We start from the raw sequence: 24,280 nt of genomic DNA on the forward strand, positions 1-24,280 counted from the left end.
CTGTTCCCCCGAGCACCACCAGGAGTGACCAGGAATAATGGTCACAAGCTGGCAGAGGGTAGGTTTAGGTTAGACATCAGGAGACGCTATTTCACGGTCAGGGTGGCTAGGGCCTGGAACCAACTTCCAAGAGAAGTGGTGCTGGCTCCTACCCTGGGGGTTTTTAAGAGGAGGCTAGATGTACACCTTACTGGGGTCATTTGACCCCAGTACTCTTTCCTGCTATGGCAGGGGATCAGACTAGATGATCTGTTCAGGTCCCTTCCGACCCTAGAAACTATGAAACTGAAAACTGAAGTACTCAGCCATTGGAAGAGCTTACACAGAGAGATATATATGGACTCTGCCTTAAAAGCTTTTGAATCAAAGCTGGCTTTCTTCTGACTTCTGCATGGGCTATAACACTGTCAGGCTTAAGTCAGGCTTAAGTGTGGACATTACTAAGTGAGATTTTCTGGCCTGCATTGTGTAGGAAATCAAACTACATAAGCATAATTAATAGCTATGAATTAAACCTCCATTCAAGAAAGCAGTTAAGCAAAAGCTTACATTAACTCTGTTCTTGATAGTGCTTAAATCAGGGGGCAATTATTTGGGATGAAGGGTTACTTAACCAGTTTTAGTGAGCTGTTGAGGGCCGTGTACACGCACACACATACATGCACACAAAAACATAAAAAAACACACACGCACACACACAGACATGCTCCAAGCAGTCAGGCCAGGCCTGGCACCAGCGCAGAAGCAGGAGCATAAGCCTGCCCAAAGCTGTAGCATGCCCACAGTCCCCCCCGCCACTGGCCCTGGAGCCTCGAGCTAGCACTTGTTGGCCACATCTGCAGCTGAAGTATACAGCTGGGTCAGTCTGGGCCACACCAGTAAGTATGGGGACCCTTCCCCTGTGGCACAGGGGTCTCCACTTCCCAGCACTGATTGGGGCACCTGGCAGACACCTGCTACTACAAGTACATGGGCCAGGTGGTGCTGGTGGTGAGAGAGAGGTGCAGTGTGGCTGCACAGCACAAGCTGGTGGGGCCCAGGATGGCGCCATACTGGGGCCGCTCCCAGCTGGGTCCAACCTCTGCCCACAGGGGATGGAGCCTGGACATAGGCCTCCATGCTGTCCTTCCCCACCATCAGAGATCCTGGCACATGCAAACACACACACTAACCCTGTGGTTCCCAGGAACCCTGAGGGTGGAGCAGGGTGGGGCAGGATGGGACAGTGCAGATGCCCACAGCCAGGCTCCATCTCCTGTGGGCAGAGCCTGGATGAGCCATGCTCAGGCTCCAGTCTCCAGGAAACACTAGTGGAAGCAGCCCTGGGTGAGCCATGCTCAGGCCCTGGCCTCTGCTGGTGTCATATGGTGCCAGGCGGATGGGTGGGTGAGGATGCTTCTGCCCACTGTCCCCCATGGTGCCTGGGAGATGGAGTCTGGCACTGAAGGCCCTGAACACCACAGACAAGCAGAGGCTGGGGCCCAAGCACAGCTCACCTAGGGCCTACAGAGCCAAATTCTATCTCCCAGGCTGCCACACAGAGCTAGGCAGGTCAGCAGCTGAGGTTGCTTTTGCCCACTGTCCCCTGTGGTGCTAGCGGAGGCTGGAACCAGAGCCACCACCTGCGCCGCTTGTCAGCAAAGGCTGGGGTCTAAGTGTGGCTCTCCCAGGGCCTAATGTATGGTGCCACTGACTACACCACCTGCCTGTGTGCTAAATAAAAATCAACTGGCAGGCCACATCTGGCCTGCAGGCCTTATTTTGCCCACCCCTGGCTTAAATATATGCTTCACTGCCATTTTGAGCAAAAATGGTTTCATGATCTGACACTTAAGGCCTTAGCCATATACTTACACACACTAACTTCTTAGAACAATCAGCTAATGGGACCACTTGTTTAAATTAAATTACTGATATGCACAAAAGTTTGCAGTAAAATCCTACAAGTTTAGCAGTCACAGCAAAAGAATGCTGCTCCTTCCCTCTGGAATCATAATTCTTCAAATTTACAAGAATTTAAAAATCATGAAGTGTTTAATGAGGTTGTAAGTGAGATTTCATGGGAAACTTAAGCAGAGAACTTATGTGGAAAGCACAGTAGGGAAATCCATTTTAAAGTTGCGTAATACTTACCTAGCAGTGCATAGAATTAGCACAGCAAATCCTGTTTAATTCACCATTGTCCCAATTCCCCAGCAGTACCAAACTACCCCCAATTCTCAATTCCTGATAGTCGGCCATGACTAGATGCATTTGTATTCTCCCTGGAGTGGCCAGTGAACCAGGCTTTATTACACTGTATTATTCCAGCTCTAATAAACTGCAACTCTACAGACAGGAGGAAAAAGTTTCTCTTATAAAAAGCACTACACAGGAGATGGTAGGGGTAGCCAACTTTCAGCATGCATGCCCCAAGTGACACAGGAAGGCTCTGTGTGTCGCATATGGCGGACAAAGTAGGGAGCAGAAAACCAGAGCAGCAGATTTAAGCAAGGGAAAGGGATTGGAGTGGCACTCAGAGGGGGTGCAGGGCTAATTTGACACAGCTTATCCATACCTCAGACCACCACCCATTCCTGCTTGTCCATGTAAGCACTCATGACACTTCCAGGAACAACACTTGGTTAATCAGAGGAGACTACAAGGGTTTTAGTAAGAGCATTAAAGAGCTTGGCGCACAGGTGGTGTTCTCATCTATTCTCCCCACTGAAAGTAAGGGCCCAGGAAAGGACCACGGTATCATGAAAATAAATGCATAGCTGATACAGTGGTGTCAACTTGAAGGCTTTGGATTCTTTGATAATAGACAGATGTTCTGGGAAAGAGAACTGCTATAAAGAGATGGGATCCATCTGACCAGAGCTGGAAAAACATCTTTGAGTATCAACTGATGAGCCTAGTAAAGACAGCTTTAAACTAGGTTCCATGGGGGATGGTGAACAAAATCCTTCAGCAACAGAGGAAACATTCCAGAGGGAAAAATACTGGAAGAAGCAGCTCAACTCTAAGATAGCACCATAGAGCCACAGAACATCAGTAAGTGATGCCAAAGGGAAACAAATGCAAAATATATCCAAGGTATGTATACGAATACAAGAAGAATGAGGAATAAACAAAATGAGCTGAAGTCATAGCCTGTGAAAAAAAATACGATCTGACTGGTATCACAGAGACTTGGTGGAACTGAAATGTTAACAATGAGGGCTACACACTGTTTCAGAAGGACAGGGTTTGGAGAAAAAGTGGTATTTCCTTGTACATCGAAACTACTTACACTTGTTCAGTGGTTTGGGAGGAAAAAGGTAGCAAAGCAGAATACACTTGGGTGATGATAAAAGGTGAAAGATACAGCTCTAATATAATGATGTGGTGGCCAAATCCCTGAATCCAAATCAGATCAGAGGACCCTTTAATCTCTCCAAATCAACTGAGAGAGACTTGGAAAGATTCGGCAATTTGGACATAGACACAGCTTTAAGAGGTTTTTCTACTTACCTCCAGATAGGAGGTGACTCGTGAATGCTGCAATTCTGGGGTGCACAGAGTGTCCCACAGAAGCACAGGTGGCTTCCCAGCATGCTTAGCAGTGACCCAGAAGTGGACCAGAAGCACTTCCGGTCCACTTCCAGGTCCTTCAGGGAGAGATTGAGGGCCCCTCCACACCACCACCAGATCAGCACCTGGTGCCTCCTGGGTCTGGGGGCGGGGGGAAGGAGGGCAGCCGGGGTCTCCCCAGCGTGCTCTCTGGTGGACCAAAAGTACTTCCGGTCCACTTCTAGGTTCACCACCAAGCATGCAGGGAGCCCCCCCATCACGCTCCTGTGGGACGCTCCATCCTCCTCAGCATCGCAGCATTCACAAGCCACACCTGGTACCTCAAGGTATGTAGAAAAAACATTCAAATCTGGGTCTATGTCCGAACTGCTGATTCTCCGAATCAGCATCAAATCTTCAGAGTCAGACTCGGCTGAATCGAAATCGGGGACAGTGATCTGAATCAACTAATAGAATCACTGTCCCCGATTCAGGCCAAATCTGAATCCAAATCAAATAGGGCCCATTTTGCACACCCCTATTGTCCACCTCCTCCTACTTTGGTGGCCTGTAGCACGCACCCACTGTGATATCCCTCCTACCCCTCTGACCTTTACTTAAGAGGTTTTCAACAGGCCTACCTTCCACCTCATAGAATCATAGAAAATTAGAGTTAGAAGAAACTGCAGGTGGTCATCTAGTCCAACCCCCTGCTCAAGGCAGGACCATCCCCAACTAGCTCAATCCAGCCAAGGCGTTGTCTACCTGGTTCTTAAAGACCTCCAAGAATGGAGATTCCACCACCTCTCTAGGTAACCTGTTCCAATGTTTTACCACCCTCCCAATAAGAAAATTCTTCCTAATATCAAACCTAAAACTTCCCTTGATGCATTTTGAAACCATTGCTCCTTGTTCTGTCATCTGCCACCACTGAGAACAGTCTAGCTCCATCCTCTTTCAAACCCTGCTGCAGGTAGTTGAAGGCTGCTATTAAATCCCCCCTCAGTCTTCTCTTTCCTAAACTAAATACACCCTGTTCCCTTAGTCTTTCCTCACCAGTCATATCCCCCCAACCCCCTCCCCATTTTTGTTGCCCTCCACTGGACCCCCTCCAATTTTTCTACATCTGCTCTGTTAGTAGGGGCCCATAACTGAACACAGTACTCCAGATGTAGCCTCACCAGTACTGAATAGAGGGGAATAATCACTTCCCTTGACCTGCTGGCAACACATCTACCAATGCAGCCCAGTATGCAATTAGCCTTCTTTGCAACAAATGCACACTGTTGGCTTATATTCTGCTTATTATCCACTGTAACCCCCAAGTGCCTTTCTGGAGAGCTGTTGTACAGTGAGACAACCCCTAGCCTGTACTGGTGCATGGGATTGCTCTATCCTAAGTGCAGGACTTTGCACTTGTCCTTGTTGAACTGCGGTTTCTTTGGGCCCAATCCTCCAATTTGTCTGGTTCTCTCTGAATCCTAGACCTATCCTCTAACATATCTACTACTCCACCAGCTTTGTGTCATCTGCAGATTTGCTGAAGGAGGATTCTTTGCCATCTCCCAGGTTGCTGATGAAGACATTGAACAAAACTGGATCCAGCACTGTCCCCTGGGGCACTCCACTTGATGCCAGCTGCCAATGAGACATCAAGCCATTGATTACTACCATCTGAGCCAAATGTTTCAGCCAGTTTTCTATCCACCTTACATTGCATTCATCCAGCCTGTACTTCCTTATCTTGCCTGTGATAACACTGTGGGAGACAGTATAAAAAAGCCTTACTAAAAATCAAGGTATATCACATCCACTGGTCTCCCTTCATCCATAGAGCCAGTTACCCAATCATAGAAGGCAATCAGGTTGGTTAGGCATGACTTGCCCTTGGTGAATCCATGCTGACTGTTCCTAATCACCTTCTTCTCCTCCAAGTGCTTCAAAATGGATTCTGTGAGAATCTGCTCCATGATTTTTCCAGGGACTGAGGTAAGCCTGACTGGTCTGTAGTTCCCTGGATCCTCCTTTTTCCCTTTAAGTATGGGCACTGTGTTTGCCCTTCGCCAATCATCAGAGACTTCTCCTTATCACCAAGAGTTTTCAAAGATGATGGCCAATGGCTCTGCAATCTCATTAGCCAACTCCCTCAGCATCCTTGGGTGCATTCTGTCCAGCCCCATGGACTTGTATATGTCCAGCTTTTCTAAACAGTCACTAACCTGCTCTTTCACCACTTTTGGCTGCTCACCTTCTCCCCAAACTGTGCTGCCTGGTATAGTAGCCTGGAAGCTGACCTTGCTGGTGAAGAGTGAAGCAAAGAAGGCATTAAGCACTTCAGCCTTTTCTACATCCTCTGTCACAAGGTTGCTTCCTCGGCTCAGTAAGGGACCCATACGTTCCCTGATCCTCCTCCTGCTACTGAAATACTTACAGAAACCATTCTTGTTACCCTCTACATCCCTTGCTAGCTGCAACTCCAATTGTGTTTCAGCCTTCCTGACTTCATCCCTGCATGCCCAAGCAATGCTGTTATACTCCTCCCTAGTTGTGTATCCAAGTTTCCACTTCTTACAAGCTTCCTTTTTATGACTTAGTTTACTGAAGAGTTCCCTGCTAAGCCAAGCTGGTCTTCTGCCATACTTGCTAGTCTTCCAGCAACTAGGATGGTTTGTTCTTGCACTCTCAGTGAGGCTTTTTTAAAGCATAGCCAGCTCTCCTAGACTCTTCTCTCCCTCAGCCTGGTTTCTCATAGGATTCTGCCCACGAGTTCCCTAAGCGAGTGAAAGTCTCTTTTCTAAAGTCCAGGGTCCTTACTCTGCTGCTCCCCATCCTTCATTTCCTCAGGATCCTGAACTCAATCATCTTACAGTCACTGCTGCCCAAGTTGCCATCCACTACTACATTCCCACCAGTTCTTCCCCGTTTGTGAGCAGCAGGTCAAGAAGAGCATGGCCCCTAGTTGGCTACTCCAAGATTTGCGCCAGGAAGTTGTCCCCAACACTCTCTAAAAACTTCCTGGATTACCTGCATACTGCTGTATGGCCCTACTAGCAAAATGCCAGGGTGACTGAAGTCCCTCCATGAGAACCTGTGCCCCCATTAGACATGTGCCTTTATTATCTAGAGCAAGATCTCCTCCTTTTCTCCCTTCCTATCGTTCATGAACAAGCTGTACCTACCCATGACCATGCTCCAGTCACACGAACTATCCCACCACATCTTCATAATCCCTGTTACACCATAATTCTGATTGTAGTAGGAACAATTCTTCCTGTTTGTTCTCCAGACTTCTCACATTAGTATATAAACATTTCAGATATCTAATGGACTGTCCTAATCTTCCCCCCAAGAACACTGCTAAGGCTTCCCTTATTGTTTCCCCTTTTCAAGTTTCTATCCAAGTTTGCAGGCTCATTACTTAGCTCTGGGCTTTTGTCTCCATCCCCCAATGAACCTAGTTTAAAAGTCCTCCTCACCAAGTTAGCAAGACACTCTTCCATTGCTTCATCAGGTGGATCTTATCTCTTCCCAGCCTTTCATCTTCCTGGAACACCACCCCACAGTCTAAGAAGCCGAAGCCAAAGCCTTGCTGGCAACACCATCCAGGCAGCCAAATATCTTCAGAATCCTAACCAGGCCTTTGTCCTTAACTGGAAGGTTCAATAAGAATACCAGCTGGGGTTCCATCCTCTACACTCTTGCACCCAGAGCCATGTAGGAACTTGTGATCTGCTCAAGGTCACCCCTGGAAGTATTGTTAGTGCCCACATAGATGAGCAGCATGGCATGGTTGTCCAAGGGCCAAATACGTTTCAGCAACCTTTCCATGATGTCTCAGATGTGGGCTCCTGACAGGCATAAGATTTCCTGAGCTAACAGGACAAGCCAGCAAATGGATGCCTCCATTACCCACAGGAGCAAGTTGCCAACCATTACCACCCATCATTTCCTCTCAGTAGAAGTGGTTTCGATTCTCCCTCCCCTAGCAATGCTTGGCTTGCCCTACCCTGCTGCTAGAGTGGGCTCGCTCTTCTGCGGTGCCACAGCTTCATACCTGTTCTCCATCTGGACAGCTGTAGATTCAAAAGACGTGTGTCAGTTGCCAGAAATGAAAAACTGCTAGCTTCCACCTTCCAGAGAAGCCATGGCTTCTGTGTCTTTCACTGCCTTCTTTGGCCCTCGCTCTTCCACAATACTAGAGATCAATAAGTCCATCACACTGATAAAGGCCTCAGGCTCAAAAACCTCCATGAGCTTATCTACCTCTTCCTGAAGCTCCCTTACCCAAATCCTGAGAGAATCCACCTGGAAGCATCTCTCATAACACAAGCACTCCCCTACCTGGCTGTCCCTTCATGTCTGCATGACTGCCACCTACTGTGGCTCATCCAATCTCTTTTGGAAAATAGACGTTTTTACACAGAACCATGGAAGAAAGAGAGCCACTGGAGACAAGGAAACGTCCTCCCACAAATCACATGCCAGAACTGATCCTTTTTAACACCAATGACCAACCCATACAAAGTAATACAAGGAGCTTCAGAAATATGTTGATCTATGTATCACATCACAAGAGAAGGACTTCACCACTGTTGTGAACAGAACAACATGGGTACTGAGCAACCTCACAGATTACTACAATAAGAACTGACTTCCTTCCAACACAAGTCGAAATGCAGATCACAGCTTTTCACTTGCACCATAGACAAGCCAAGCAGAAATTAATCATCATCTCGGATGAAAATGAAATGACTAAATCACCTAAACCCTGTGTACGTGGAGGTTACACTGGACTGAACACTTGCCTTCAGACCACATGTAGAGAAGATGAAAGAGAAAGTCAATGTTTGCAACAGTATACTTCAAAAGTTGGTTGCCTCAAAAGTGGAGAATAAGGGTGAACCAAGAGATTTTTGGGGCCGATGCCAATATCCAATTTTAAGGAGACATATTGGCCAATACCAGTCCAATTTCCAATACAGCATGGAGAGATGTCTCCCTCTGGTAAGTCCATCTGTGAATAGACTTTCACTTTTTCTTTCTTCTGTACTTGTAAGCAGAGATACACTTATGTTCTCAAAAAACAGTTGATTTTATCTGGGCCATTTGGTAAGAAATGTCTGACAAAAGTGCACAGTCTGATTCAGATGCAGTGATTACTAAAGAAATTGGCTTTATAATCTTCAGGGAGTTCTGCAGCTGAACCCAGAAGACATCCTCATCAAGTACAGTGTTCCTGACACTTCTGGGTACTTTAAGATCCTTAATTATTACTGTTTCTTGAAGAGCTTCTTTGCTTTCTGTGAACTTTCAAATGAGATCACCACTTTACCCCATCTAGTTTTACTACAGAGTTTGAGTGTCACTGTTTGATTCTTTGCATTCTTTTCTTCAGTGGGGGTGGAGCACAGGCAGGGGCTACGGAGGAGGCTGCAGCTCAACCCCTGCTTCCCCTCATGTGCTGGGAAGAGGCAGGGCTGCACTGGGCAGGCAGGTGGCGGCAGTGCTGGGAGGGATCTATGGCGAAATTTGGGCACAGTACTCCAACTTCAGCCTGACCAATCCCAGATACAGGGGAAGTATCACCTCCCTGGACCTGTTTGTCATGCACCTACTAAAGCATGATAAAGTGTGGTTAGCTTTACTGATCTTTTCATCACATTGACAACTCACGTTCATCTTGGTGTCAATAATGACTTCTAGATCCCTTCTTGCTGCTGCACTGCTGAGAAGGCCCTCCCCCAGGCTGTAAGTCTATTGCTAATTCCTTCTCCCTAGATGCAGCATTTTGGACTTGTCTTTGTTGAACTACATCCAACTCTGTTTTGCCCACTTTACCAACCTGTTTAGATCTACCTGGAATCATTCCCTGCCCTCTAGTGTGCTAACTTTACCCCATAATTTGGTATCATCTGCAAGTTTGAAGAGAGTGCTTTCCATGCCCTCATCCAAGTCACTGATGAAGACATTGAATAGCACAGATCCAAGAACAGAGCCCTGTGGGACTCCACAGCTCACATCTTTCCAAGTCGATACAGACCCATTCACCATCACTCTCTGGGTGTGACCCCTAAGCTAATTTGCCACCCAGCTGACCATGTAATCATCTGTCACAGCCGCTTGGTTTATTTATGAGAATAGGATGATATACCGTATTGAAAGCCTTCTTAAAATCCAAGTAAATGACATTGGTTCATTACAAGAAAGTAGAACCAGTTCTAAATGACAAGTCTTGTGAAATAACAGGATGTCTAAAGCCAACACCAAAAGATGGACTGTACTCACTGGCTGGCACTGCACCACCTGATTTCAGAAGGAAGGTAGCGAGCCAAAAAGAAAAATCACAACAGATGGAAGATCCTAGGCATCCACTTTTTGGTCACAGAGAAGTAACTAAATGGCTTAAAACACAGAAGAGTTTTGTGACCAGCGTAGAGCCACCAGACTTGACAGCTGACTGGGCATGACTGAGGTTATGGAAGGAAAGATTACATGCAACTGGGTGTTCTGCAACAAACCTGGACCTCAGGGAGTACCTTCCAAAAGGGGCAGATCTAGACTGGTCAACATGGCGATACCAGAATCACCTCCACACAAACTAAAGATCAAAAATAAGCATGATCCAATGGGGCATTGCTATGGATGCAGGGGAGCCTGAACAGCTCCATGCCCTGGAAGTACTTCCCCACACCAACCTCAGACCTAGGACTCACCAAAGGCTGAGATTCCAGGTCCAAGGACACAGTGAGCCTCCCAGTAAGGGAGCTAATCCAAGTGTGGCAAATGAGCAAGAGCCAGCTATGTGAACCAGCAGGGGAGAGAATAAAAGACACTAAAAGCAGCCTTGGGAGCGGCTACACCAGCAAGGGAAAAGGCTGCCTGGAGCCTGGGGTCAAGCAGCGGGAGGGCAAGGCTTCTTTTTTGTTTGTTTTTTTCTTTCATTTGCACAAGCTCTGCAGGCTCTCTTCAAAGCCTCTGAAAGATAACAGGTGAGCAGAAGGTGAAGCCTAGGGAAAGCTTTACAAAGCAGGCAGCTTGGCAGCAGCGAGGGAAAGCAGGCCTCCACCAAAGAAAAATTGTGAGCCTGATCTTCCCCCGCACCCCTCCCCTCAAAGCCTGCCTGCCTAAGCTACACTGGGGCCCAGTGCTTCCCTCTGCAGCTGCAGGGCCCCCCAGGACCACCTGAGCCTCATGCCTGTGGACGGATCCGGCTGCTGCCACAGAGGGAAGCATGAGCCCACTCCCACCCACAGCCCAGGGACCACTCCGCCTGCTGGCAGCTCACTCTCCCCTCCACACCAGAGAAGCAAGTAAGTCACCAGGGTGCGTGCATGAGACAGGGGTTTAATCGGCCCTAAATTGAAGCGGTGTTTTTTAAAACCCACCGCTTCAATTTAGGGCCCCCATTTCATCTACACATGCCCAATGTTGGCATTCTTTAAGTCAGGTGCAACTTCCTCGTTAACCCATATTTTGATGAGAAGTTGGTAAAATTTTTGTACTCGTGCTGTTCCCCTAGCTTTGAAGACGTCTGCGGGGATGCCATCTAGGCCTATCACCTTATTGCTCTTGGCCTGAGTGATGACACAACTCTTGTGCCGAAGACACCCATGAGGATGTGCTTCTCTTCCTTGGCAGTAGCAGTTAGGACTGTGTCAAGAGCACAGTAGAACTGTTCCTTGTTGACTTCATCATGAAGTGTGGGGGCGCACTGGGCTGGGCCCAGCAGTATACAAAGTTGCCCTGGCAAGCAGCTCAGGACTACTTGCTCTCAGGAGTTTGTGGGGCCCGGCCAATTGGTATCTGGGGACACTACCCCTTGTGACAGCTGGACTTCTGAAGCAGCCCTAACTGCAAGTTCCCTGCTCCCTCTACCCACTGCAGCAGTCTGGCAGTGGGGGCTGCCACCTGGCTATGACCTGCTGCTACCTGAGATAGCATGTGGCCCCAAGGCCGAGTACCTGCCAGACTCAGATGGGGACTGCACAGCCACAGCAGAGGCATCTGCACCAGTGGACTGTGGCTGCACAGCTGGCCTTTGTGCAACACTACTGCCATGTGTGCCACCACCCTGCCATCTAGGCAGCTGTCACCCAGATGTTCTCAGTGTGGTGGCCTGCTTTGAACTGTCAAAGCATGTCCTCCTGGCCCCAAGTGGCCAGCCACCTCCAGCTGGGTCCTGGATGCCAGCCCTGAACAGGCTCCTCTGCCTGGGTCCTGTCACTTGCCTCACTAGCAGGAATTGGTGCTCCCTATTTAAAAACTGCAAAAATTCTGATAGAAAAATCCAAATTCACTCTTTAAAATACCCCAAAACCCATGTTCTTCCAAAATTAAAACAAAAGACCACTATATAGAGACAGAGACATTGGGAAATGTTTTGCTGATATATTTAAGTTAAAGCAATTTGGAAGCTTACCAGTGTCTCTATCATCATAATAAAATAAATTCTAAATATCTATATGTTTTGAAATTTGCCCTTGGTTTTCTTATCAAAACAATTAGAGCTCCCCCGTCCCCTTCTCTAACTAGGATGCAGACAGCAGCCCCTGCAGCCACAGCTCCTGCCAGCAGGTGTCATCCCATCTGGCAGCTGGGTACAATGGGTGTGTGATGGGGGAGGGGGTGGATGTGGGGGGAGCTGCTCAGGAGGGGTGGGTCCCCTACCCCCCCCAAAGGGCACAGCCCCCCCACACACAGAGAACATGAACTGCCCCCCTACCGCCTCTCCACACCCCCCCCACAGGACTCACATGCCCCCCCCAGGGCCCACAGCTCACTAGCAGAGCAGCAGGCATTGGGGTGCTCTGGACCTCCTGGCACAGCTCCCCCACACAGCATGAGGCAGTGGGGGGCAGTATGACTCGGCCCCGGCTGCTTGGCACCCAGCATCGCCCATCTTGGTCCACTGCCATATACTTTCAGGCAACTCTGGACCACTTGGGCTGTCACCCAGGGCCCCACGCCACTCGTAGGGACTGCCTATCACACCGGGCCAGGTCCTGCATGCATGGGCCTCGCTTGTCATTAGGCCAGGCCACTTCCATGACAGCCCGAGCAGCCCAGAGCTGCCTGAAAACACACAGTACTGCACCAAGCCACACTGCCCCTCACCATGCAAGGGGGCTGTGCCAGGAGGCCCTGAGCACCCCAGTGGCTGCTGCTGTTGTGGGATAGCTGTGGGCCATGCAGGCCCTGTGGGGGGGCTGGGCGGAAGACCTACCCCTCCTGAGTTGCACCCCCCACCATGGTCCCCCATACTCCCACAGTTCCTCCCTACCTCTGAGCCCCTGCTTACCTGGAATGGCGTCCCAGTCCAAGTCACTGCAGCTTGCATCACTGTTTGCCCTGGCAGGCAGGCAGCACGCTGCAGTACTGGGGCAAGGGGCAGACATAGAGACGCTCTGGCTGGCTACCAGAGCTTCTCTTTGGAGGACCCGAGCCTCTGGTTGCCTCCAGACATGGTCTTAAACCATGTCTTGCCGTGCTTTGGAGAGGGGGTTGATACTTGGATATCCAGGTATCAAATTTTGAGCCCGCACTGCAAATATGCAACTCAGGGAATATTTTTTTTGTTCCCGGCATGCCTCTGCTGCATCTCAAACTGCTTTCAGATGTGGCAAGAGACACATGCAGGCTCATCTGAATGTACCCATAGAGTGCGTTACTGCTGTGAAGAGCTAAGAATCCACTCCAACATTCCCTCAAGTAAAACCAGGATTCCTTGGCAGTGGGAGTGCCAGGCATGGAAGGAACAGAGATACAAATATATGAACTGATGCAGAAAAAAATCTCAGATAGCAAGAGCAACCCATTGATTTCACCTCAGGTGAGAATCAAGCTCAAAGTTCTTACCAGAAAAAAGCTTGCAGTCAAAGCATGACAGAAATATCTTTTACATTATTGCATCCACCCTCCATGCATTGCCAACACTTGCCACCTCACACATGCTCTTTAAAACATGTTTAGGATAAAAGCCCTAAGTTAACTCAGAGCAACATAAACAGGACAGTTGATCTCTCCAGATACGATGCTCGTTTTGGGTTTGAATGGGAGGTGAGGCCGATCGCTTCTCAGCCTCTTGAAGGCTCAGATCAAGTGTTGATCTCTAGCACAGAGGAGTATAAGACAGCTCAGGTGGGACTCCAGAGCATCCATCACACATTGGAAAAAGACTAATGTCAGCATAGAGCTCCAAATGGGCCAGAATGATGTCAACTGAAGTAAATTAAAGCGAACATCAGAAGTCAGTGTAGATGCCAGTAGAGGACAAAGCAACCAGCAATTCAGGAGAACTAGCCTGGGAGAAAAATGCAGCCTGTCATCCTGAAAAGGGTGGAATATGGTCAGTCCTAGCTCAAATATATTTCAAAGTGCCCAAACGTGGCAAAGCTAAAAACAGTCAGAGCAGGGATGGCAGGTATAAGGGGTCTGTTATGATGCAAGTGCCACGGGAAGGAGAATAAGTGCTAAATCAGAATAAAATACCAATGCCACCTTCAGAGCCCTGATGCAGTTATGCTTTAGGCCTCTAACAGCTTGCTTTGTATCTGAATTTTCTGCTCATTGAAGTCACTCAATTAACAGACATCTATTTGTCCACCGCTGAGGCATAGGAAGTATAAGCTTCTTATGCTGCCACCATAACGTGCCTCAGTCTTGACCTGGAGAGACCTCTAGGGGTAAAAGGATGTTACAATTTTGAGACTCCATGCACGCATACAACCCTCTTCAGAGAGGGAGTAAGGATGTCAACTGAAAGGGTTTTATTACATAGATGTCTGTTCTCTAACAATGAGACTCAGACTCCTAAATCATTCTAAAAATCTAGAAGTTGCATTGAGCTTCCAGCCAGCAGCAATTCTAGCATAAGTGGAACTGTTTGTTTTGAACCTTCAAGCTCTCTGCTAGAGTAGCACTGCTGGAATTGTTCATATGTGCTAATGAGACTGCTCCTTGCAAGACTAGAATTAGCTTCATCTTCATAAGCTTAGAAAAAACTCAATATCAGACAATCAGCAGCAATTTAAAACAACTGTGTTTTGGTCTTCAAATTGCTTTTCTTATATATTAGTTTAAGAAGAAAGAAGGTTCATGTAGTAACTATTTTTTTAAATTTAGAATACAACTTCAAGAAGTGGTGAATTCCCACAGTCCCTAGTACAAGGGTCAGCAACATTTTTAGGCAGAGTGCCAAACACCCACAACCATGACTTGTAAGATGTTGGTGTGCCAGGGGCAGGTGAGTCCCACGGGGCCCAATCCTTGCTGTGGCAGTTCAACCCTGGCCTCTCTCTCACCATTCATCCCAAGGTACATGATGCCAGCACTGAGCCAGGCTGGAGCTCCATGGACCCCAATGCAGCCATCTGCATCCTCCCAGATGCCTGCCACAGCCAACCCAGGCTCTCTGCAGGCCCCTTATGCCTGCCACAAAGCTGGGACAGCTCACAGCAGGCAGTGGGGAGGCTACAAGCCATGGAGCCCCAGCCTGGCTCGTTGCTGACAGTGGGTTCACGTGCATCTTGAGGTGGATGGCAGGGAGGGGGATGGAGCTGCACTGCTACAAGGATCGAGCCCCTCATGGCTCCCCTGCCATCCATTCTGAAGCGCCATGTGCCAAGCAAAATGCCCTCCCATGCCAAGCTCTCACATATGTGCCAGGGGTTGCCTACCCCTGCCTTAGCAGTTGTAAAACAAAAGAAAAAAGCACGCATGCAAGGGTGTGCCCAGGGATAACTAGCAGTATCTCAAATATGTGCCGCTGCTACTTGTCCCCAGGAGAGGGAATTTGCATTTCCCTGGGTACATGCCCATTCTGTTCTTTTAGAGATCAGGAAAAGACAAGACAGAGAGGAAAGGGAGATGCAAGAGAGAGGCCACAACGGCTAAAAGTGTCTGTCCATAAAATATGTCAAATGATCTTCATATCATTTATGGACAGTTTGCAACTCTGCTCCCCCTGCTGCTGCCCACGGGGACTTTGGGGTGTTTCCAGAAATGCTTCAAATCTTGTGTGTGCAGGAGGAGGGATTCCTCCTCACTTGCTCAGGTGAGGGGGAACAGGTAAGGGCAGGCATGGGTGGCAGGAAGCATGTCCTGAGCATATGAGGACAAAGTTGGAGTGTCCCCATCCTGTGCTCAATTTCCCCTTCTGTCCACTTTGTGAAGCGTGCACATCCCCCACGTGTTCCACTGCCTCACTTCCATCCAGTCCTCTGTTGGAACAGATTTGCAGCAGCAACAAGGAGAGGAAGATCAAGCTCTTTGCTGCTGTAACAAGCTTTTATTTAAAAATATTGGGATTTTGAAATAGTCCCTGGCTTCTGGTGTATAACGGAGAGGATGAAAGTGCTCTTGTACCCATTACTACACAAACAATGCATGCATTTTGGCTCTTTGTACCGCTTTATGGGGACTTACTGTTGTATAATGTAAATGTACCATGTTTTCCACAAATGGCAATAACCTAGACTACAGTCTGTGCCACTGTGGCTATCATCTACTTAACAAAGTTACTGAGGGGCTTCCCTCTTCCTTTTTTCTGGTAAGAAGCCACAGGATGAAGAAATCTCTTTGTGAGAAGACCTACTTAAGAAGCTGTGCTGCATCTCTAATACCTAACCAAACTAAATACTACAGTATACCTGACTAGAATTAATGTAAAAATATATATCTTTAAAACAATGTCAAAAATGGTAAAACTTTCACTTAAAAAAGTACTCTTTTGAAACTATTACTGATATGTGCAAGTTTTTGAAGCAAACAAGATCGCTGCTGAGGCCTTATATTAGCAAGCAGATATCAGGCCTGAAGATAAGCAATTACATTTTTTTTTGTGCACACAAGCAGTCAGTTAACACAACAACAGAAGAAAAGACAAAAACACAACCCAATGTTGAATAGTTTCCAATACTTTCTCCTGGTTTTATATATTTTAGATGCTGATTCTAACCTAGAAAAAGTCCAGGGTCAAAGTTCTGCTTTTTCTTTACCAATGTAAATCCAGAGGACTGTGTGTATGTAACACACACAGGAAGTGACCAGAGCAGTATTTAACTTCCTTAGTTTCCTACTGACAGAAGACAGTTATTGCTAAGAGCAAAAAAACTGATAAAACAAAATTAAAATCTTTGCATATGCATTTTTATAATTTTAGAACAGATTAATGAAATACATAAGTTCCCCAGCCCAAAAATAATATTTCCTGTTGCCAAGCAGGTATCTTACTTTGTATGTTAAATTAGTTATAAATAATCTCCTCATTTGAGATTACTTATTGACAAAAAAAGTTTGCCAGGACTTTCACTGACTGGAAGCAAGCCAGGTATTCCTTTCTAGTTACATATGATAGTAATCTTACTTTATAAACTATATCTTCAGCAAATTGTTGCCATAGTAAATTTTATTTTTACAGTTAAGAACTTAGGTGGCTAAACTGGAAACCTTCAAAATTCCTTTGAACTTGAAACAAACCCTTCCAGGAGCCACGTGTTTCTAGAATTTCTCACTACCATTCCAGTTTCTGTTAAGCCAGATTTAACTCCCTCCTCTCTTTTTTGCCTCTAGCCTGGCTGTTATGCTTGACATAAGACCAGGAAGGATGGAAATTAGAGCTTTAAAAAATTACCTCAGATCCTAGAGCTTGTAAAGGAACAACCAGGACCTGAGTGTAGATTGTACCAATCTGCTGAATGTTTCCAGTAACAAATCCAAAAATGGGACAAGATGGGATGCACTCCCCACCGCCCACACACATTTTGCCTGTGATGTGCATGTACAGTGAGCTCTGAACTAACTAAATTGGGTTCCTGCTGAAGTTGTACAGGGAGCTCTAAACTCATCTGCTGATCAGGCAGAGTCGGACAGCTTTCAACTGGCTCCAGAGGCCAGGGGTGAACAGTGCTGCTGTTTGCCTTTCCCCTCCCTCCTTCTTCCCACTGAATTTAGCATCAGGGAAAAGCAAAGGAGAAGTAGCAGCACCAACAGTGCTCACTTCACTCCAAAGCCATGGGAAAGCAGCAACTCAGGCCAGACCCAATGCTGAGAGCTTATGTGCAGCACAGCCAAAGGCAAAAGGAAACCTTGCTGCTACACTATCTCTGGATCTGCCCCTGGATGTTTCCATTTCTACCTACCCGCCCAACTAGCTGTTCAGACAGCTAAGGGAAGCAGGAGGGTGGAGGGGGACAGCGAACCACATCTCTCTTCACCCCACCAGTGGTTTTCTTGCTCTGGGGGCTAAAGTAGCAAGCAGTAAAAGAACTATGCTGGTTCTATGCCGTCCAGGGATTTCCCTTTTACAAGGTGGTACATTAAGCCAACCAGGTGAAGTGGAAAGGAGGGCAAGGTTTTCCTGTCAGAACAGCAAAATGGGCAACAAGTGAAGAGGTAGGCAAAAGTTATTGCCACAACACACACCTGGTGGTACAGAGATTTATCTTGTCCTGCAAGGTTAGACTTAATTTTTAGTACTGTGAGTAGATTTGGTTGAAGTGGCAATGTGTTCAATACAAATTCCTTCTAGTTCAAAAATAAGGAAGTCAAAAAACCCTCCTTATCAGGGGTCAGGAAAAAAAATTAAAAGAATATAAATAAATCAATCAATCAATCAAGCTTTGGCTGAATATTATATTTAGGGCTTAATTTCAGGCCCATTAAATTCTAAATCACTCTAACGGAGAAGGGATTTGTCCTTTCATTTATCGACCAGGACAAACGGCATATTCCCACTGAGCTACTTGTTTAAGTGGTTCTGGATGAGTCTAGAAAAGAAGCTCTGCAAAGTACCTTGCCTTGCTCCCCACAGGGTAAAGAAGAAGAAAAAATCAGAGACAATAATCAGAGTCCAGGCTGCCAACACCATTACTTACTATAAGACATAAAATGGGGAAACACATTTCAAATTGGGGTTGCCCTTCAGAGTCAGCCTCTAAGCCAGGCCTCTCAGGGGGGTGTTGACTCAGTTTTATTGAACCCCATCAAAAAGGGAGTAACACCCAAATTATCACGGCAATCAAGCAGTAGCAACATAGGACCAGCTATCCAGGGCCCTCTTAAAACAGAATGTAATCTACAGCAGGGGTGCTCAACCACCAGCCCATGGGCGAAATCCTGTCCCCAGTGCCATGTCATCCAGCCCATGGGGCTCCCAACAGGTCTATGAAGAGCCCTATAGGCTATGGCCCTTTGCACCAGATTGGATCTATGGCGTCTTGCATGTCCAATCCCAACACATGAGAGTGGCACAGGGCCCCTTGAGTTTAAACCCAGCCAGTCAATGGCTGGACTGAAGTGCCCCAGGGCCTCAGGGCCCAATCCTAGCTGTGGGAGCAGTGTAGAGCATAATCCATCCCACAGACTGGCCCCAAGCCATTCATCTGGGCCCATAGAGCTGAAACCACGAACACCACTGATCTACAGCATTTCTTCCTGCCCATCCACTAACTACGGAGAGCACCCAAGAAGGGACTAACCCCCCCGGACTAACACCCCCCCCCCCGTAGGAATCGCAGAAAGCAGTGGGAGTGTACCACAAACCCAGAAAGCTCCTATTCTTCCATTTAGGACCTTCTGGTACCTCCCAACCTCTGCTTCTACAAAGCAAAGGTTACTGCATCCAGTTCTGGGCACCACACTTTAACAAGGACATGGACAAGTTTGAGTCCAAAGAAGAGCCACCCATATGATCAGAGTCTTATGTGGCAAGCCATATGAGGAAAGGATCTGGGACTGCTCAGCCTGAGGAAAAGGAGGCTAACAGGGGACCTGGTAGCAGCTTAGCACTACATTAGGGAAGTACATCAAGGGCTCAGTGAGCAACTGTTCGCCAGGGCACCCGAGGGGAAAACTAGGAGTAACGGCCACAAACTCCTGGAAGACCGTTTCAGGCTTAACATTAGGAAAAACTTCTTCATAGTCAGGGTGTCCAGACTGTGGAATAAGCTCCCTCCAGAGGTGGTGCAATCACCTACCCTGGAAATCTTCAAGAAGAGACTAGGCAGTCACCTTGCTGGTGTCACCTGTTATCATTCCTGCTTGGTGCAGGGGGCTAGCTCCAATGATCTTCCAAGGTCCCTTCCAGCCTTACAATCTATGAACTCCAAATCATAGTTTCATAGCAGCTAGGGTCAGGAGGGACCTGAACAGATCATCTAGCCTGACCCCCTGCCACAGGCAGGAATGAATGCTGGGTTCACAAGACCTCTTGAATTTGCCCAAGGTTGGGGCAAGGACCACTTCCCTGGGAAGTTGGTTCCAGATCTTGGCCATCCTAACTGTAAAATATTGCCTTCTGATCTCTAACCTAAACCTATTCTCCATCAGCTTATTACCATTGTTCCTTGTCACCCCAGGTGGTGCTGGGGAGAAAAGGGATCTACCTATTTGCTGTTGATCTCCCCTGATGAGTTTGTAAGCAGCCACCAGCTCCCCCCCCAGCCTCTTCTTGCTGAGGCTGAAGAGGTTCAGGTCCCTCAGTCTCTCTTCATCGGGCCTGTCTTGTTGCCCTCTCACCAAGCGGGTGGCTCTCTGAACCTTCTCCAGACTGGCCACATCCCTCTCAAAATGTGGCGCCCAGTACTGGATGCAGTACTCCAACTGCAGCCTGACCAGTGTCAGCTAGAGTGGGAGGATCACCTCTCTGGACCGGCTTAAGATGCACCTTTGAATGCATGACAAGGTATGGCTGGCCTTGCTGGCTGCAGTCTGGCATTGGCAGCTCATGTTCATCTTGGAGTCCATAATGACTCCAAGATCCCTTTCCACCTCTGTGCTTTCAAGAAGGGAATTCCCCAGCCTGTATGCATGCTATGGATTCCTACTCCCAAGGTGCAGCACCCTGCATTCGCCTACGTTGAACCCCATCCTATTCTCATCTGCTTACTTCTGTAGTCTGTCTAAATCTATTTGCAGCCTCTCTCTCCCTTCAAGTGTGTCCACCTCACTCCACATCTTAGTGTCATCAGCAAACTTGGATGGCATACTTTCCAACACAGGCAGCTTGTCAGCCGCATGTCTCTCTGTCTGCACTGCCACACACCTTAAATTTAACTCGGTCTAATCCAGTTTAGTTCCTTAAAGTGGCATTTTAATTAACAAGAATGTTTCATTCACTAATTTTAAAAAAATGCAGCTCCAAAACACGAGGATTCAGTGCATGACAGCTATATCCACAACTTCAAGCGCAAAAGCACGGTTAGCACAACAGCCTGGTGTAAACAGTAGATGTAAACACAGCATAATTTTACTAACCTCTTATGAGTAATATATATCTTCTGGGACATTAGAAAAATAATACATCCTCTACTTAAAGAGTTTCTGTACATTGATCTAAGCTTTAGAACAGTAAATGTTTCAAATAGAGGACTCAACCATCCACATAGCAAGTGCTCTACCTGTAATAAATTATGTACCACAGAAGCATAGGGTCATCTTACATTTCAGAGTGAGTTTAGTTATACAATACATAGTAAGTAACAAGATCAAATCATTCACATGCCTAGAATCAGACAGGAAGAGGAAAAGCTAATTTAAAATAAGGGGCATTTCTTATCCCACCTGCTCATGCCATTTCTCCCCAAACAACAGTATATTAAGCACCTCATTAATCTTTCTGGATCTTGTAATCATAATGTACTATTCAGGTAGAAGATGCCATCATACAAGACAAGTATTATTAGCTTGCTTTACCATACTCACTGAATTCAAGACTGCACATGCAGTTATTATATGTCCACTCTCTTTGTACAAGATCTGTCCACTTTGTCAATGCTGAAGACAGCCCTGCTGAAACTATACCAAAAATACCAGAGAGCTAAGTTTAGAAGACAGAAGTAGCATAGAAGTGTTTCCAGACAGCATATCCCCTATAGATACTGTAATACAGCAAAAGCTTTGTTATCTAGCACCTATGGCAAATGAGGGGTACCAAATAACCAAATATGCCAATTACCCAAGAAGCGCAAACAGGTGTCTTTGCCTGTTCAGGGCACTGCCCCTCCTGCCCCTCCCTGGCATCAGTGTGCTGGGGGACAGGGAGGGGAGCCCCCACGCAGGCTGTTTTGCCCCAGGCCATGGTCCAAAGTCAGCCAAAGTGGGACTTGGTGAAACCAGAAGTGGGACTTTCGGTTTCACTTTTGCCATGTCAATCAGCATGCCAGTTAATAAAGTGCAGGATAACACGGTTTTACTGTACATCAATTCCAGCCTTACGTCTTTTGATAGGGAAAAAAAAAGTCTGATAAGGAAAAATGGGGACTTAGTTCCTAAGGAAAATTATCTGCAGAATTTAAACTCCTGCTACATTTTGGACAAAGCTGCATGTTACCTTGCTGCACCTTACAAACACATCATATTGAGCTGAACACTTAAATATAAATTGTTAAGCTCAAACAGAAATTGCTTTTAATTTAAAAAACACAAGACCTGTCGCACTGGATCTGACTAACACTTCTTCTGGTCCAGTAGTCTGTCTCCAACAGTAGCAGGTAGCAGATGCTTTTTAGAGGAAGAGTACAAGAAACAGGCCAACACGTAGAATAACCTATCCTTTGTCATACCTTCCCAGTTAGCAGCAAGCTTAAGTTTAGGAATGTCCTGAGCCCAATGTTACATCCCTAACTATTTTGTATAATATAGTCTCAATGGACCCATCTTCAGTAGGTTTGTATAATCCCTTTATGAACCCAGTTATACAACTGGTCTTCATAGCTTCCTGTAGCAATACATTCCAAAAGCTAAGTCTGCATTGTATGTAATAGTACTTCCTTTTGCTTTAAGCATTATCAGGTACCCAGTGAAGTTACATCATAGTGAATAACATCTGTCTATTCATTTTTTGCATACAATTCATGATTTTATAGCACTTTATCATTTCCTCTCAGTCATCTCTTTTCTAAGCTATCAGCCCTCATTTCCCTATTTGTAACATGGTACATCAAAACAGGTTTAATTTAGATCTTTTACACCAGTGTTAATAAGGTGTTAGTCCAGCAAAATTGATGAGTTATTCTAGATGGAGGCCCAGTAACTCCATATAAATAAATGTGCACAGGCATCATTGCTAGTGGATTTGGAAGTGAAGCTATTCAAGTAATATAACTATTGGATATTTAACAGTAACCAAAAGGTATCTGGAAAATGGACAAGAAGCTAAAAAACAAATGTGGCAGGGATAAATCTTACCAGTCCATCACAGTTGCTAATAGCAACAGAAGCTCCAGGGATATCAGCAATGTCTCCAATGTAAGCACAGTTGGTCCATAGAGGCTCTCTTTTCCACAACTCCTCTGTAGCAGTTCTACTCTGATTTGTGTTACCAGCATCAGTGCCATTTCCAGTTTCCACAGAGTCTTCATACCACTCCACAACTGCCTTGGGAGCCACCAGGTGGGTATTAGGTCTCAGCCGGAGATGAAATTCCCTTCCAAAAGCTGTGACATTAAAATACAGTTGTTTTGGGATTTGGGATACATCCCTGGTTGATCGTCTTTGATGGCTTGCAGAGAGAACATTGGATAGATAGCTTCCAGCTGCATCGGTGCTGACTGGAATCGCTAGCCCATACGGTCTTGCTCTGTGTTTTGGTAAATCTGTTAAAAATCCCAAAGCAATCCAAAATGAGGATGAAGAGAACAACAGGCTTGAAGAATGGGTGACAGGTACACAACAGAAAGCCAGCCAAACAATAAGCACTGAAAATTTAGCAAGGCAGCCTGCTACTGACTTAGATTGTGCTGCATCCCAACCCTGATTACCATTACACAGTACACATCAGAAAGCCAAACAAAAACGTCATGAGTAATGCTGTTTCAGGCCTGAATTCAGAAGTAATACAAGTTAGAACCCACTTCTTATACAATAACTTAAGCTTCCTTTAGAGCTTAACCATACACACTCCATCAATGCATAAAGAAGTCACAGTAAAGGGGCAAGAACAAAAGAAAATATGTGTTAAAGTAGAAAGAGGTGTATATTTTAAACAGTCAGCATGCAAGTTGCAGTAACATAGTCTATCTACCATCTGGTTAGAACGGACATAAGCAAACCTAGTTAGAGCCCTCATGGTAGCAAGGATGTTTAAAACTAAGAGGAAAGAGCCACATTTGTAACGTTGAGTGAACATATGAGACCATTATGAACTAAGAGCCTTAAACCTCACACACACACACACACACACACACACACACACACAAAGAATCTAGGGGCCTGCATAAGACACATGCAAATGTACTGCATATGATTTACACTTACTACATATTAGAGACAAAGCCCTAAAATTATCTGTTTCAGATTGCCCTCAAAGACCAAGGAATTCCCCTGTGAAAAAGACTGAATGTCCATTTCATTCCTTATTTAGGAAAGATCATGAGACTGTTCCACACATGCATGCTAAACCAAATTGCTTGCTTCTATGCTGGTACTTGCTTCAGTCTTTTCAAGGGTGCCAAATGTTGTACTACAAAATTCTGCAATCTCAAAACTGCATTACAGCTAGACCCATTCCAGCAGATATTGCTGCAATGACTGACCATATTAACATGGTCCCAATCCACATCAAGAGGTTCAATGATCACATGGGCACTCATTCTTCCTCTGCAAACATCTACTAAATCCCTTTCATTCATGGACTTGCCCCTTTTGGTTCCTCCTCTTGTAATACAAGATAGAATATGCTCAAGAATAGAAAGAGAAGTGGAGAAAGTACTTTAAGACACTTTTACAGATGCTTGGCTAGATCCTGGAC

General features: G+C 46.4%; 1 protein-coding gene across 1 annotated transcript in view; it reads right to left on the minus strand.

The window, feature by feature from the left end:
• The window catches only part of ADAMTS3 (ADAM metallopeptidase with thrombospondin type 1 motif 3), a 277,324-nt gene that overhangs the window by 247,050 nt on the left and 5,994 nt on the right, over positions 1–24,280 (minus strand). Inside the window, exon 3 of the mRNA XM_019533972.1 lies at positions 22,720–23,126. The gene's annotated coding sequence lies outside the window, so the exon portion shown is untranslated. The remainder of the gene's footprint in view (positions 1–22,719; positions 23,127–24,280) is intronic.

This window comes from Crocodylus porosus, unplaced genomic scaffold, assembly GCF_001723895.1.
Source record: "Crocodylus porosus isolate Cpor-Errol unplaced genomic scaffold, CroPor_comp1, whole genome shotgun sequence".
NCBI classification, from domain to species: Eukaryota; Metazoa; Chordata; order Crocodylia; family Crocodylidae; genus Crocodylus; species Crocodylus porosus.